Raw genomic sequence first — 14,608 nt, forward strand, 5'->3', positions numbered from 1 at the left:
AATTCCTGTATACCCTTCATCCAGCTCCCTCACATCTTACCCAAATTGCACAAAGTAGGAAGTTGACACAGATGCCCTGCTACTATTATCCTATTGGGTGGGCCAAAAAGTGCCTCCGGTTTTTTAGGTAAAAATAAAAGACACATTTTTCATTTCCACCAAGAACTTTATTGAACAAAGTATTCCCTCTTTTGTTGTTCCACTGCCTTCTGCCATTTTTCAGGCAACTTCGTAATTCCATCTTCCCGAAACTTTTTATCTTTTTGAGCAAAGAACTGTTCGAGGTGCCTTTTACAGTCTTCCAGGGAATTGAATTTTTTTTCCATTAAGAGAATTTTGTAAAGACTTAAATAAATGGAAATCCGAAGGTGCAATATCTGGTGAATACGGTGGATGAAACAGAACTTCCCAGCCAAGCTGTAACAGTTTTGGCCTGGTCATCAAAGAAACATGCGGTCTTGCATTATCCTGATGGAAGATTATGTATGCATCTTCTGTTGACTAATTCTGGACGCTTTTCGTCGAGTGCTGCTTTCAGTTGGTCTAATTGGGAGCAGTACTTGTTGGAATGAATCATTTGGCTTTCTGGAAGGAGCTCATAATAGAGGACTCCCTTCCAATGCCACCACAGACACAACACCACCTTCTTTGGAGGAAGACCGGCCTTTGGTGTGGTTGGTGGTTCATTTCGCTTGCCCCACGATCTCTTCCGTTCCACATTGTTGTACAGTATCCACTTTTCATTGCCTGTCACAATTTGTTCTAAAAACAGAACGTTTAAGTGGAGACTCGCATGCGGAAATACGGTCAAGAAGATTTTTTTCCGCTTAACTTACGTGGAACCCAAACATTAAAGTGATTCACATAACCAAACCTGGTGCAAATGATTTTCAGCGCTTGATTTGGATATTTTGAGTATGTCGGCTATCTCCTGCGTGGTATAACATTGATTGTTCTCAATTAATGTCTCGATTTTATTGCTATCCACTTCAACTGTTCTACCCGACCGTGGAGCATCGTCCAGTGAGAAATCTCCAGCACGAAACTTCACAAACCACTTTCGACACGTTCGATCAGTCACAGCACCTTCTCCACACACTGCACAAGTCTTTTTGTGCATTTCAGTTGTGTTTTTACCTTTTTTGAAATAATAAAGCATAATATGCTGAAAGCGTTGCTTTTTTTCTTCCATCTTCAATATTAAAATGGCTACACAAAAATTCACCAATTTTGATAAGTCTTTTTTTAAATGCACGCTGATATGACAGTTGTCATGTACAGTCTAACAAAATTGTTTCAAATGAAGTTAAAGACAACTAAGTGCTACTAGAACCATCTTACGGAAAAAAACCAGATGAACCTTTTGGCCCACCCAGTACTTTCTGATCTCACAACCTGATGGGTGAGAGGTGATATCTTGGTGTGATTTTAGTTTACGTTTATTTTATTATGAGTGAAGTGCAGTACCTTTTCTTATGTTTGAGAGCCAGGTATCTTCTTTCCTGGTTTTCCTGTATCCATTGTTCTTTTGATTTGTTTTTCTTCTTTCAAATTAACCAATTTTTCTTTTCCTCTAATCATTTTTTTTTAACATCTTTATTGGAGTATAATTGCTTTGCAATGGTGTGTTAGTTTCTGCTTTATAACAAAGTGAATCAGTTATACATATACATATGTCCCCATATCTCCTCCCTCTTGCATCTCCCTCCCTCCCACCCTTCTCTAATCAATTTTAAGGAGCGCTCACTGTGTCAGGACAAGTAGCCCTTTGTGTCATGAATTGCAAATATTATTTTCCCTAACTTTTTGTGTTTTGAGTTTGCCTGGAGTATATTTTGACATGTACAAAAGTTTTTATATTTATATATATTGAATTCATCCATCTTTTGTGGTTTTCGGATTTTTAATCTTAGATTTTTAAAAAAGTTCTTCCTTCAAGGTTATAAAGTATTTCTTCCATATGTCCTCCTATGCTTCTGTTTCACTGTAAATCTTCAATGCATTTGGAGTTTGTCCTGTCGTAGGATGTGAAGGTTCCAGACGGTTACCAAGGTATCCTGTGGCCTTGTTTTGAGAAGTCTTACCTTTTCCACAGTGCTTGAGCTGGCACCCTGTATCATGCACCAAATTCCCAGATACTTTGGGTCTGTGTTCTTATTTCCTCATGTGTCATTAGTCTGTCCCTTATAGCCCACACCAAACATGAACAGGTGAGTTCTTTGAAATCTTCCCATTACTTTAAATAAACAAAACAAAGTGGCATTATATCAAAGTCTAAGAAAAGCTAATTCCTGTGCTTACATGTAGGTAAATGAGACAGCACAGGCCTGAAGGTCACTGAGTGTTTGGCACGGGGTAGAAGGCAGATGGCCCCCTCCATTGTGCACCCAAAAGTGGGTAAAAAAATGAATATCCATTCAAGAAGTCATTACGGTGGCCTCGCCTGGACTCCCCTCCACATCCTGCCAGCTGTGTTCTTGGGTGCAGGAGGAGGGAAGGATGCCTGGTGGGAAATTTGAATGAAAATAGTGACATTTTTTTTTTAAAAGATTTTTTTGATGTGGACCGTTTTTAAAGTCTTTACTACATTTGTTACAATATTGCTTCTGTTTTATGTTTTGGTTTTTTTGGCCGAGAGGCATGTGAGATCTTAGCTCCCCGACCAGGGAGCGAACCCGCACCCCCTGCATCGGAAGGCAAAGTCTTAACCATTGGACCACCAGGGAAGCCCCAGTGACAACATTTTTTTAATGGGGGCGGGGGGGGGAACATTTTGGAAAGCATGTAAGAGTTCCCTGAAGAACTTTCTTTAGTAAGTTTAGCTTCTGGTCTTTAGGAAATCTGTATCATTTAGGAATCTTGTCTGTGTTCAGATGACACAGTGAAACCTCAGTGTTTGACAGAGGTCGTTACTGGTTTCCCCCTAAGCACTTGCTCCTCTGGAAGAAAGGGTCAGTGCAGTGTCTGGCTCGGTCACCCTGCGCCGTCTGGCTCTCCTTGGTCTCCGCATGAGGGGCAGCACGCACAGGGTCAAGGCTAGGGACTCCCAGGTCAGCGGGCTTGCAATTCTCACTGCACTTGTGCACTGGGCACACCTGTGCGCATGGCACACCTGTGTGCATCCCCTGACTTCTCTGGTGTGATTGGGGACAGTGAAGTGTCGTCCTGGTGTTAGGACGGAAGGTGACGATGCAGGAGGAGCCTTAGCCTTGTCTGTATCCCCAGTAAGCGCTGAGTAAGTGACAGCCAGTTCCTTGGTCTGTTTCCTTTCCTTGGTGTGTGAAGCTCCGCGGCACCGAATTCCTGGACTCGTGGGCTGAAGGTGAAGGTAGGCAGGGCAGGGCTTAGGGTGGGTAAGAGAGGGGCAGGTACGTGTGAGGAGCACGCAGAAAGCTGGTCCCGGTGAGGGAGGCTCGCCCACGCGTTCCAGGGTCTGACTTTGGTCTCTTTGAGAGGATGGCGGGGCGTCTGGGCTCGGCGCTCGTGAAGGTGCCACCGGGAGCAGGAGCCCGCGTGATCACGTGTCACGTGTGTCTGGGTGTCTTGGTTGCTGTCTTTTGTCCACAAGAATGATCTTCAAGACAGAGCGTATTGAACACACATCCTTAAGAAGGACTTGCACCGAGACGGGAGGCAATCCGTGGGAGAGCACCTCGCGGCTGCACTTGCAGGGCTCGAGTTGGGATGATTATGTGCGTTCATGGCTGGTTGGCGTAAGTCCTGCCGGGATTCTCCGGTGGCCTCGAAGGAGAGGAGGGCTGGAAGATTGGAGCAGGCAGATGTTCTGATTTTCTAAATGGAGGGAAAAGCAAGGTCAGGAGAGAGACTACTGCACAGATTACGGAGTGGGCGTGAAGCCGGGAGGCCTGTGGGCGTCTCTGCCAGCCCCCCCGACGCCCTGTGGCTTGATTCCGCAGGCGGCTGGGTCAGCTTGGACCCCCTTGTGAACGCAGCCCTCAGGTCTAGATGTCACCCTACCTTCTCGCCTTGGACCCTCCCTGCTGCCCTGGGCCGCCGGCTCCTTGGGGATGGCCTGTGGTCATCCGCCCTCGCCGTGCTCTGTGGGACCCCGGCCCCATCCGCTGACCAGCTCCCTTGCCTCCCTGCGTGGTCTTGTGACACAGCGCATGGTTGAGGGACAGTTCCGTTTTACTTTCATAGTCTGTTTGCACACACATAGGGTGTAGGACGTTCACAGAAAGAAAAGGAGAAGATCCGAGGCACAGAGTGGTGAGAGGCTCTGGTCCAGGGCTGGCTCCAGCCAGTCTGGTGACGAGTGTGGTCCAGGGCGCAAAGGAAACACGGCGAGTGCTCCTCCTCCCCCCACGTCCTCTCACCCCCCCAGTGGCTTCTCTCTTTTTTTGTCTTTTTTCCTTCTTATGTTTTTAAACCGTTGAATTGCACACTTTTAAAAAAACTTTTTAATTTTTAATTTTCTTTTTGCCCGTACCACGTGGCTCGTGGAGCTTCCCCGACCAGGGATCGAACCCGAGCCCCCTGCAGTGGAAGCGAGCTACTGGACCGCCAGGGAAGTCTCCCCCAGCGGCTTCTTATCTCCACAGCGATGGCAGCTGCCGGGGTTGTTCGGGTCGTCTCCGGAGGCCCAGTTCAGAGGTGGGGTGTTTGGGGCAGGGTGGCCCTCTGTTCACCTCCCCCCGCCCCGGCCCTTTATATTAAGATGCTAGTACAGGGGACAAAGTAGCCTTTTCTTTGAGCACCTACTATGGACCTGGAACTTTGCTAGGTGCTTTGTATGCTATTTAGTATCTACAGCAGGTATGCAAGGTAATGCTTTTCTCGTTGTCCTCCATCTTATAGGTGAGAAAACTGAGCTTTAGAGACAGGCATTTTGTCGAAAGACAGGCCAGTCGGGGACGGAGCTGGCATCTCATGCACCCAGGTGACACGCCCGTCTCCCTACGCGGGAGGACTGTCGTGTGCAGTGGTAGCTGGTAGGATGGCCGTCCCCAGAGTGTGGTCTGCTAGTTTGCTCCCTCCCAAGGAAGGTCTCAGGTGTGTCCTGCCCTTGACCATGATCTGAACAACAGCGTGGACACAGAGACCTGGAAACGGGCGTGTGGGGTTTGCAGGTGAGGCATGGATGGAGGGATGAGGTCATCCAGGGCTGAGGCAGAATGAAAACTCTCGAGAAGCTGGAGCGCTGGACTGAAAGTGGAGTGGAGACGTGGACCAGGAGGGTCAGGGAAGTGCACGTGTCCTCTGCTTCCTCTCAGAAAACACCTGCCAGGTGCAGTGTGAGAGGCCGTGCAGGTGTGATGCTGCCTACGCGACGCGTCCCAGGCAGCACTGACGTGCATTTCGCATCGTCAGCATCTCCACTCTCTGCAGGGATGTCCCCACCGAGGCCACGTGTGACATACAGAGGTGATGGAGGAGGACCCGCTGGGGCCTGAGCTCCCCTGTTTGGGCTCTTACCGTCCACTCGTCTGTGTGTCTGCTTTGTGGAGGCAAAGCCTACGTCTGTGTTGCCTGTTGTGTGTCCGGCACCCAGCACAGTGCTCGGAGGGCTTCAGAAATACTTATGGGGTGACTTATCTTGAAGTCCATGCAGAAGAGAGAACGTTTAGGAAACCTGTCATTTTTCAACTTAGGAAGGGTTTGCTTGCAGAAGAGGCCCGAAGGGACACTGCAGTTCCTCTCACGGTTGGAAGGTTAGTCTCGGGAAGGAGAGATCAGACCTGCTTTCTAGTGCATCATAAGTTACTTTTTATGTAAAGCTATTATGTTCACGTGTACGCTGTTTGCTTGTCTCCTTAGAGTTTTCTTTTTTAATTCTAAGGCAGATATTAGCAGGTATTTTGGATAGCACACATCTGCTTTAGAAGTTATCTAGAAAAGTTTAACTGAATTTTTTGTAGGTGAGTTTTCTTGCAGCAGATACAATAAAGAAGTACCACTGTGTCATCCCACGTTTGACTTTGGCCCCTCGCTGGACCGAGTCCCTTAAGAAGGACGGCATCTGTGCTGTGCCTTATTTACATACAGTGTTTGCACGGAGCAGATGTGCATCACATTTCCATTGAATAAGTGTGACTTTATTTTTATCAACGAGGTGACTGATACTGTCTCCAAGGAAACCCAGTGTCCGAGGCCAAGTGGCAGCCTCCACAGCACACAGCTGGTAAGATGCAGACTGGGCTGTGCAGCCACTGGAAGAGGTTCCTTGTGTCCTTTGTCACATGCGGAGGCGTGGCTGGCCTCATCACCTGGGTGACTCTTCTTTCAGACAAGCCTGGTGTTCGATATTGAGGGTTTGGAGATAAATGTTTTTGACTCGACCCTTCTCACTTGCTCTCCTTTTCTCTGCAACAGTGGTTCTTACCTGGGGCTGGTGTCATAACCAACTCCAGATGGTCCGATACAGCAGGTCTCAGTGAGATCTGCGTGCAATGAACAGGCAGGGGGGACCCTTTCCGTCTCTGGAATGTGTGGTTAGAACACGCCGGTTTCAGCTCTTGCACGTCACCTGAAGATACCTTGTGTTTTGCTGAGTTGTAAATCTGAGTAATGGATCACAAGGTACAGGGGAGATTTATCTTATTCCCTGACTGTCCTGTCTCTGCTTGCACATTTTCACGGAACAAGTTACATGCATGGAGACGGTGGTGAATTTCAGGGTTTACTGATTTCAGGGTGTCCTGCATAAGGGGTTGGTCAGGGAGATGATGAATTCAGAGAAGGCTTGAAATCTCGTCTTGATTCTGTTTCCTCTGTGCACAGAATGGCATGGTGGAGCCCAAGTTTGTCATTTCACTGCGCGCTTAAACGAATGGATCGCAGCTTTTCTTTGACACGTGCAGGGCATGAGGATTATCTAAGGAGACCTGGCTGCACGAAGATGTGGGCTTTCTTTCTGCCAGATGATGGTTGAAATGTTTCCTTTGTGCCCAGTTGAAAAGCTGGGCATGTAGACTTTCATGCTCTTGTTGGGTTTCAGCTCTGGAAGTGCTTACACAGCTAATCTGGCATTTGCAATTATTTCCACTTCAAACTCAGCAGGAGGCTCTTTGGGGATATTTGGACAGAAATGACTTAATTGGATTTCAGCCCAGACACAGTATTTAAATGGCTTTATGGATGACATCAATTGGGCAGCTGCCATGGGAAGTCATCTATACATTTTTGAGCTTTAGAGTTTAGAAGTCCTCTTTGATTCATTCAGTCTCTCTCATTGGCTTCTTGCTAATTTATATAGTAAATGAAATACTCAAGAAAAATAAATTTGTAGCAATAAAATGAAGACATATGGCTCGTAAGCAGAACCATCATTTGGTTTTGGCAGAGATGTGCTGCTTTCTGTGTTGAAGGCTCCGTGTCGATACTGAAGGGCTGGTTCAGGTAGTTGTGTAAGGGATTTGAGGTCTCTTGGTTTGAAGTTTGGGAGAAGAGGCTTCTGGACTGTGGGGCGCTGAGTGGGCCAGGCATTGCACAGTAGTTGCATCACATCTTACAGATATCACTGAGGAAGTGGAAGTTTATTGGATGATGAATGTCTGATAAGAGTCATTTTGCCGAGAGCCTGCCATGTTGCCGAGAGCCATATGGACACCAGCATGTGGACGTCCCTTCCTAGAGGCACTTCTGTCTGCACAGCCTTTAAAAGAGGAGTCTGGTTATAAAAGAGCGATGGCTGCAGGAATGGAGGACATTCCTGTAGAAAGTTCCAGAAGATGGGGCGGTTGAGTTCATTCCTGGGCGATGAGTTGGATTTGGCTGGACAGTGGTTTTGGGAGACTGGAGGTGGGAAGGCCGTTCTCCGGGTGGCGGAAGAAATAGCAGACATAAAGGCACAGAATTGTGAAAGCAGCTGGCATTTGGGGAAAATGTGGGTGAATACACTTTGACCGTTTTCAGAATATTCAAAAGCCCCTAAACATACTTTAAAAACACAGTGGCATTAAAATTTCTATTCAGTTGGAATAATCGTAAATTTGTTCTCTGAAAGTTACGTTTTGATAATTATTAGACTTTTTTTTTTTTTAATGGGAAAATTTAATTTATTCAACTCCCTTTTCATTCTATACTTTGTGGAATTTTTATGGAATACATTTATGGGATACTGTAATCTACATGAGCATCAACCCTACACAAAAATGGGGGAAACACATCACGTTGACTCATTACCCATCAGAAGTAAAGTAGGGCAATGTGAAGTGAGGTGTTTTTTCACAGTTTCTTAGAACCAAATCCATTCTGCAGGAGGCTTCTCAGTTACCAGTAATTTATAAAATTAAAAACAAAAAAAGCCCACCTTCCCACGAAATCTTTCCCGACCTTTTGCTGCAGAGCTTAATAGTTCTGCCCTCGCAGGGGCTGCTCAGATGCCAAAGGTCATGCATGGGCTATTCCCGGTCTTTTTTTCCCATCACCTTCATCTAATTGCTGTAACAACCCTATCCTCCGCACTCATGGTGAGAGGCCGGTTCTGTTTCGTAAAAGGCCGGCGATGTGATGTGACCTGGGACACAGGTGGGTGTGTGACACGCCAGATCCCTGGAGCCCTGTAATCCACGTTGTCCTCGTAGCCTGCTCAGCGATGGGAGGGAGGGAGGGGCGGGCTCCCCGTGTCCGGCCGGGCTTCTGGCAGAGGACGGAGTGGAGGAGGGAAGGGAAGGGAGGACGGAGTTGATCTCACAGCTTCCATCTTCATTACCCGAGTGAGACATAGTGTGAACGTGTTCCAGAAAAGAATCCAGTTAAAAGTAAAATTATACCTCCCCCCTGATTCCACCCCACAAGTTTATTCGTTGTAACCCCTCTTGGCACACCCTGGTCTGGGCTTCTTGCCTGCTTTCCAAGATTCTATTTTTAAAAAGTGTGTGTGTGTGTGTATGTGTGTATGGCCTTTCTTGCAGTTTCCCTCATTCTTTCAGTCCTTCATCCCCCAAAGGTAAGGGACGTGAACTTCAGCAAAATAATCAAAACAGTGCTTCCACAGACGCACAGTAAGACGGGCCCTTTGGATCACCTGGTGTCTAAGTTATCTCGGATGAGAATTCAGTGTCTGTGTGTATGTCTTTCTTCCTTTCTGTCTGTCTTTCCTTCTGTCTGCCGTTTGCAATAAAAGGGATTTTATTCTAGTGTGTTTTTGTGTTGAAAGTTTATTTTGGTCAGCATGCTTTTTATTAGTGGTGTAATTACCTGGGCAACAATGAAATCCTGCAGACACTTCATAAAGAACGCGGGCGACCCTTTTAAAATGTCTTATGTAATTAGACTGTCTAGTTATGGCGTTGAGATGTATACACACACACATATGTATATATGCTGATTCTGAAAACTACGGTTTGGGTTAGTGGAAAGAGCTTAAGACAAACACCTATCAGGACTTTTGGAGGATGGGGGACTATTGTATTTAAGAGGCTAACATCAACTATATACACAAAAGCTTACAAACCATCAGAACTGGTGTTACTGATGTCATTCCTCTCTGCTAGAATTCTGAGGCGGCGACTATAAAATTTAAGTCCATATTAAGATTTGCGTTATGACTTCCTTGTCATGGTATTTCAGATAAGCTTTAATACATTTTTGGTACCACACCATCGATTTTGGATAATTCTTACGTCTACTCCCATGTGCTGATCTCACAGCTACAGGTTGGAGCAGGGGACCCTCGTCACGGAAGAGGACACAGAGGCACAGGACCACCGGGACGTGTGGTGGCTGAGCTGGGCCTGGGACCCACGGCCTCGTGCCACTTTGGTCCCGGTGTGTGTGGCTGACCCACTGCTGGCAGTTTTGTTCTCAGTCCTGGAAGACCTGTCTCCCTCAGGCTGTCCACAGAGTTAGAAACTCGTGCTTTTTCTGCCCCGTTTTCATTAATCACCGTCTGATCCACAGATACAATTAACTGATAACCAGTGTTATCGTTTAAAATCGATTCCAGCCCATTGCGGAAAAATTTGATGGCTCCCTTTTCAGGACAGCTCTATCTTGAGTAAGAGTCCTAATTTCGGCGGGACCTCCTGACATGTGGAACGCCGCTTCTGGCCGTCAGCACTGAGGCCTGGCGGGGCCGCTGCGCGAGGGGTGATGAGAGGTGGGTGGGTCCTCTCCCTGGAAGCCCGGGTGTCAGATCCAGAAGTGTTTTCTAAGCAGCCCGGTGTCCGTCCACACGAGGCAGGAACCAGGGTTCATCTTCAGCCAGGTCATTCATGGAGACTTTTGTGTAGCTCTGTTCCGTGTCCGAAACCAGCATTCTCCCACTCGAATCAAGTTTTCCACCAAGTCGTTGAGTAGATGTGAAATACAGCCAGTTCTGCGGGAGGTCAACGAGGCCACGCTGGCCCAGGTGGGCCTGGTCAGGGGGCGATCCTGGTGTTCATTCTGAGCTGGGCGACCACCTGGGCCACCGAGGGGTCTGGTCTGGAGAGTGGTGTCCCATTGGGATGGGGAAGAGGCCGAAGAAAGGGCCTATAATAATCATGGCTTGTTCTTTCTTTTTAATAAAAGAAAAAAGACATTTGCCTTTAGCTCTGTCTGCAGATCAGGGGTCTGGGTGGTTCCCTGCGTGCGTTTTGCATAAAGTATGAGGTTTAGTCATGATGCTCACCTGCTGTAACCTGGGAGTCTTCAGCTTGTGTGCAGTGTTCAACAGTCAGATAATGTTACTCAGTAATTTTTTTTTCTGCATTGACATCTAAGAGAAACAGTACCTTTGTTTTTATTTATTTATATAATTTATTAAAAAAAATTTTTGTTGAGGTATAGTTGATTTACAATGTTGTGTTAATTTCTGCTGTACAGCAAAGTGACACAGTTAATACACATACATACGTTCTTTTTTAATATTCTTTTCCATTATGGTTTACCCCAGGATATTGGATATAGTTCCCTGTGCTGTACAGTAGGACCTTCTTGTTTATCTATCCTATAGAGAATAGTTTACATCTAGTAACCCCAAACTCCCACTCCATCCCTCCCCCACCTCCCCTCCCCCTTTCTCAAATGAAGGTGGTGTGTGTGGTCATGGGCTTGAGTCTTGGAAGCCGTGTGATGCTGTCCCTCCCTGATTTGAGGGGCTGAAGCAGGGCCCCCCAGCGTGGCAGACACTCCAGACAGATGGTGGCGACGGATGACCTTTGCCCGAGTCTCCAGGTTCTGGCCCTTTAGTGGTGATCTTCGTGGGGAGAAAGCCAGGCAGGGCTTTGCAGTCAGACAGGCCTGGGCTCGAATCCTGGCTGTGGCCTGAGGGTCTGGTGCTTTCGTTCCTGAGCTGATAGTCAGGTGTGTCTCCCAGGGTTGCCATGAAGGTGGACGACGCTTTGGTGAAGGTGGAGCCGCTAGGGCTGTGTCCTCTGGGACCTGTCCAAGCGCTTCTCCCCAGCCTGCTCCTCTGTTTCTGCGAGTCAGGAGGAGGGAGACTGGTCTCTGCAGGGAGCCTTTTGGGGATTCTAGTCCTCTGGGCAGTTCGGCCAGTTGGGAAGTAGGCAGGGCAGTGTGTCCAGTGACCTTGGGCCTCAGCAGAAGGGCACAGGCCTCTCATTAACCCCGAAGACTCCACTGCAGGGAAGCCCGTTAGTGATGGACGCCAACACTGGACGGCCACACGCATGGAGGTTCGGAGGAGACTGCCCAGGCTCCCCAGAAGACCAGCTGGGGCAGGCACCCTGTGGCACTGGGAGTTCAGGCTGCGCTGGGACAGCTGGCTCGGGCGTCCAGAAGCCAGGCCCGCGGGGACAGACAGTGCTCCTGTGGGGCAGCCACCCCGGGCACCCTCGCCGATGTGGGCGCTCAGCCAAACGCCCCCCGAGGCTGTGGAGAACCCCAGGTCGGGCCTGGGCTTTCCAAAACATAGTTGAGAAAAAGAAAACCTCATTGTTGCAGGGAATTCAGACAATCGCATGGATTTTGCATTGGTAAAGTGATTGGGGTCCAGATCAATGTGGAGAAAGAGGTGCATTTGGTATTCGTGTTAATTCCTTTCCACTCCTTCCTCCTCCTCTCTTATTTCTGTGGGGAGATGCAGGCGATGCTAGTGGAGAAATATCTTTAAAGACGAGCGTGCACCATTCCATGTGTCCCCTCCCGCCTGAGCGGGCTGTGCGGCGTCCTTGAGTGACCTCTTGGGTGAGGGCCTCCACGGTCCCAGTGACCTTGAACCTGGCAGTGTTTGCATTCGGAGGTGGCTTTCTGCACAAAAGTGTACGCTTTCCTGATGGATTTGATCACAGGCTGTAATGAAGACCTGATCTGAAATGCTCATCCTTAACAGAGGTTTTGAATAAGCCCGTAACCCACGTTAAGCATCGTAGTGGGCAGACTGCATGTAGACCCAGCGAGAGAGCGGTTTTGGTCTCTGTGTTCATTTCTGTCTAAGGTGTGTGCTTCGTTCATTGACGCTTCGTCAGTGAAATGCTTTTCTCAAGGAAAACGCTGCCCCTCCATCTCCCACAGTCAGTACCCAGGTGGCCAGGGCATCTTTACGTGAACTTGAAGCAGAGCTTCTGGTTGGGGCTTCTCCGTTAGCTCAGATCCTGCACCTTTGTCTGGCTTTTCCGCCACACCGAGTGTCAGAGGACGGGGCTTCCAGAGCCAGGCCATCGTGCTTTTGCACTGGGAGGGTAAATTCTCCGGCACTAAGTTTGCTACTGGTGCGGTGGGTTTAGAGCTTTGGAGGCCTGCATTCCTCACTCTAAAGCCTACTAAGGAGAGCCTTTCACCTCTCTGAGATCGTTAAGCCCCGTGTAATGAAAGTGGGTGTTAATATCTAACCCCGGTGGTTATTGGGAGGGTTAAATAACACCCCCCGTGAGAGCATTGTGCACGCGGAGAGCAACCCAGACAGCCCTCCAGAGGCCCATGGGCATTGGCTTGGGGAGATCTGACTCAGGCATGTTCACTTTTCAATGAAAAATTTAAAACTACAACTTAAGTCCAGAAGGACCCATGAAAATACTAATACAGCGCTGGTGCTTGCGGGCACAGCTGTGTTTAGCTGGTGGCTTTCTCCAGTAAACGGCACGTGTAAGGCCCACAGTGAGAAACCAGAATCCTTGGTCAGGACCCCCAAGTCCAGATACCAGAACGTCTATTTCTGCAGAACCTGTCGTGTTACTGTAAACACTTGTCAGAGAGAAGGGCGCCGTCATCCTGTTGTACGTCTAACATCTTGTCCCGATCTCGTATCCCCGCTGTGTTTGCTCAGTGCCTTGTCCTGTGTTAAATCGTACATTTAAAAAGAATCATGCAAGCCCTTAAAATAATGCCAGAGAATGCATAAAGAGGAATTCATTTTTTAATCAAAATTTATGAACTTGCCTTATAACATTTTTATGAGAGCCCTACTTGAATTATCCTTTTCTATTCGACTAAAATAGAATTTGACTTTTCTGTGGGGTATTTAATGTTTTGGGTCATCATCATGCTGGGGATGAATTAATAGATCTTGTCTGAGTGAACTGTCAGGACGGATCCCTTCTGGGTTTGAAGCGTAATAAAAGATGACAGTGAACCCCCTCGGAGGTCCACAGAGCCTCAGGGTCCCCTGAAATGATAGGTTGGGACTGAAAATAGTTACCCAGGTGTGGTGACCGTGAGGTGACAGCAAGCTCCACGGCCAGGAGGGAGGGGACTGCGGGTCCCCTCTGTCGGCTCCTTGGCTTGACTTCCTTGTAGTTTTGGGATGCTGTCCTCAGATTCCTGCAGGGATTTTTAAATTTTTATTAGAGTAGAGTTGATTTACAATGTTGTGTTAGTTTCAGGTGTGCAGCAAAGTGAATCAGTTATACATACATATATCTATTCTTTTTCAGATTCTTTTCCCATAGAGGTCATAACAGAGTATTGAGTAGAGTTCCCTGTGCTATCCAGTAGGTCCTTGTTAGGTATCTATTTTATACAGAGTAGTGTGTGTATGTTCACCCCAAGAAGCACAAAGCTGTGGGTTGGGGGGAAGGGGTGCACCTCTCTCAGTGAACGGCCAGTGCAGGAGATGGAGTCTCTAAATGATAGCCACGCTCTGTAATTCTTCTCCCTAATTAGGCTCCCAGACAGGCTTTTTGAATTTCCACTTGGCAACCGCTCTTTTCTTTTCGGCGGTCTTTGAGGCCATGGGCAGGGGCATTGGGGTGAGGGGGCTGGGAGACACCTGGGAGCTTAGGTCCCTCGGCTATGGCCAGGGGTCCCCAACCCTCCCAGCCTCTGCCTCCGAGCCGGCCCGGGGCCTGGAACGTGGAGCAGGGTGAGGGCATTTCTGAGTGGGTTGAGGTCAGTAAATATAAAGCACCTGTTTTCTGGGGTCTATTAAAAATAATGGTTTTAGGCAAATAAATAATCAGTTATTTTTCTCAAGCAGTGACTTAAAATCAAACAAGCAAGCGGTCCTAATAGACGGTTCTTTCTGTTTCTTTTCAGATTTCCTATGTTCCTTTTCTACAAGTGATTTCCCGGATCATAATTCTCCGCTGAGGTTTGAGTTGGATTTGAGAATTTGGAGAATTCCTGCAGCTTGGTGACTTCGGGGGCGCTGTCAGTTGAAGAATTCACTTGTCGAGGAGCTCCGTGTCGTGCGTCCTCTCTCCTAACTGAGTGCCGAAGGTGAGTGCGGCTTCCTGCCTAAAACAGACGGGAGGACTTGCTGCTT

At 47.9% G+C, this 14,608-nt stretch overlaps 1 protein-coding gene across 2 annotated transcripts in view; it reads left to right on the forward strand.

Moving 5' to 3' along the window:
* The window catches only part of NCK2 (NCK adaptor protein 2), a 132,821-nt gene that overhangs the window by 49,205 nt on the left and 69,008 nt on the right, over nt 1–14,608 (forward strand). For both annotated transcript variants that reach the window (XM_061211280.1, XM_061211281.1), the window contains exon 2: nt 14,380–14,562. The gene's annotated coding sequence lies outside the window, so the exon portion shown is untranslated. The remainder of the gene's footprint in view (nt 1–14,379; nt 14,563–14,608) is intronic.

The sequence above is a fragment of the Eubalaena glacialis genome, chromosome 14, assembly GCF_028564815.1.
Source record: "Eubalaena glacialis isolate mEubGla1 chromosome 14, mEubGla1.1.hap2.+ XY, whole genome shotgun sequence".
Classification (NCBI taxonomy): domain Eukaryota; kingdom Metazoa; phylum Chordata; class Mammalia; order Artiodactyla; family Balaenidae; genus Eubalaena; species Eubalaena glacialis.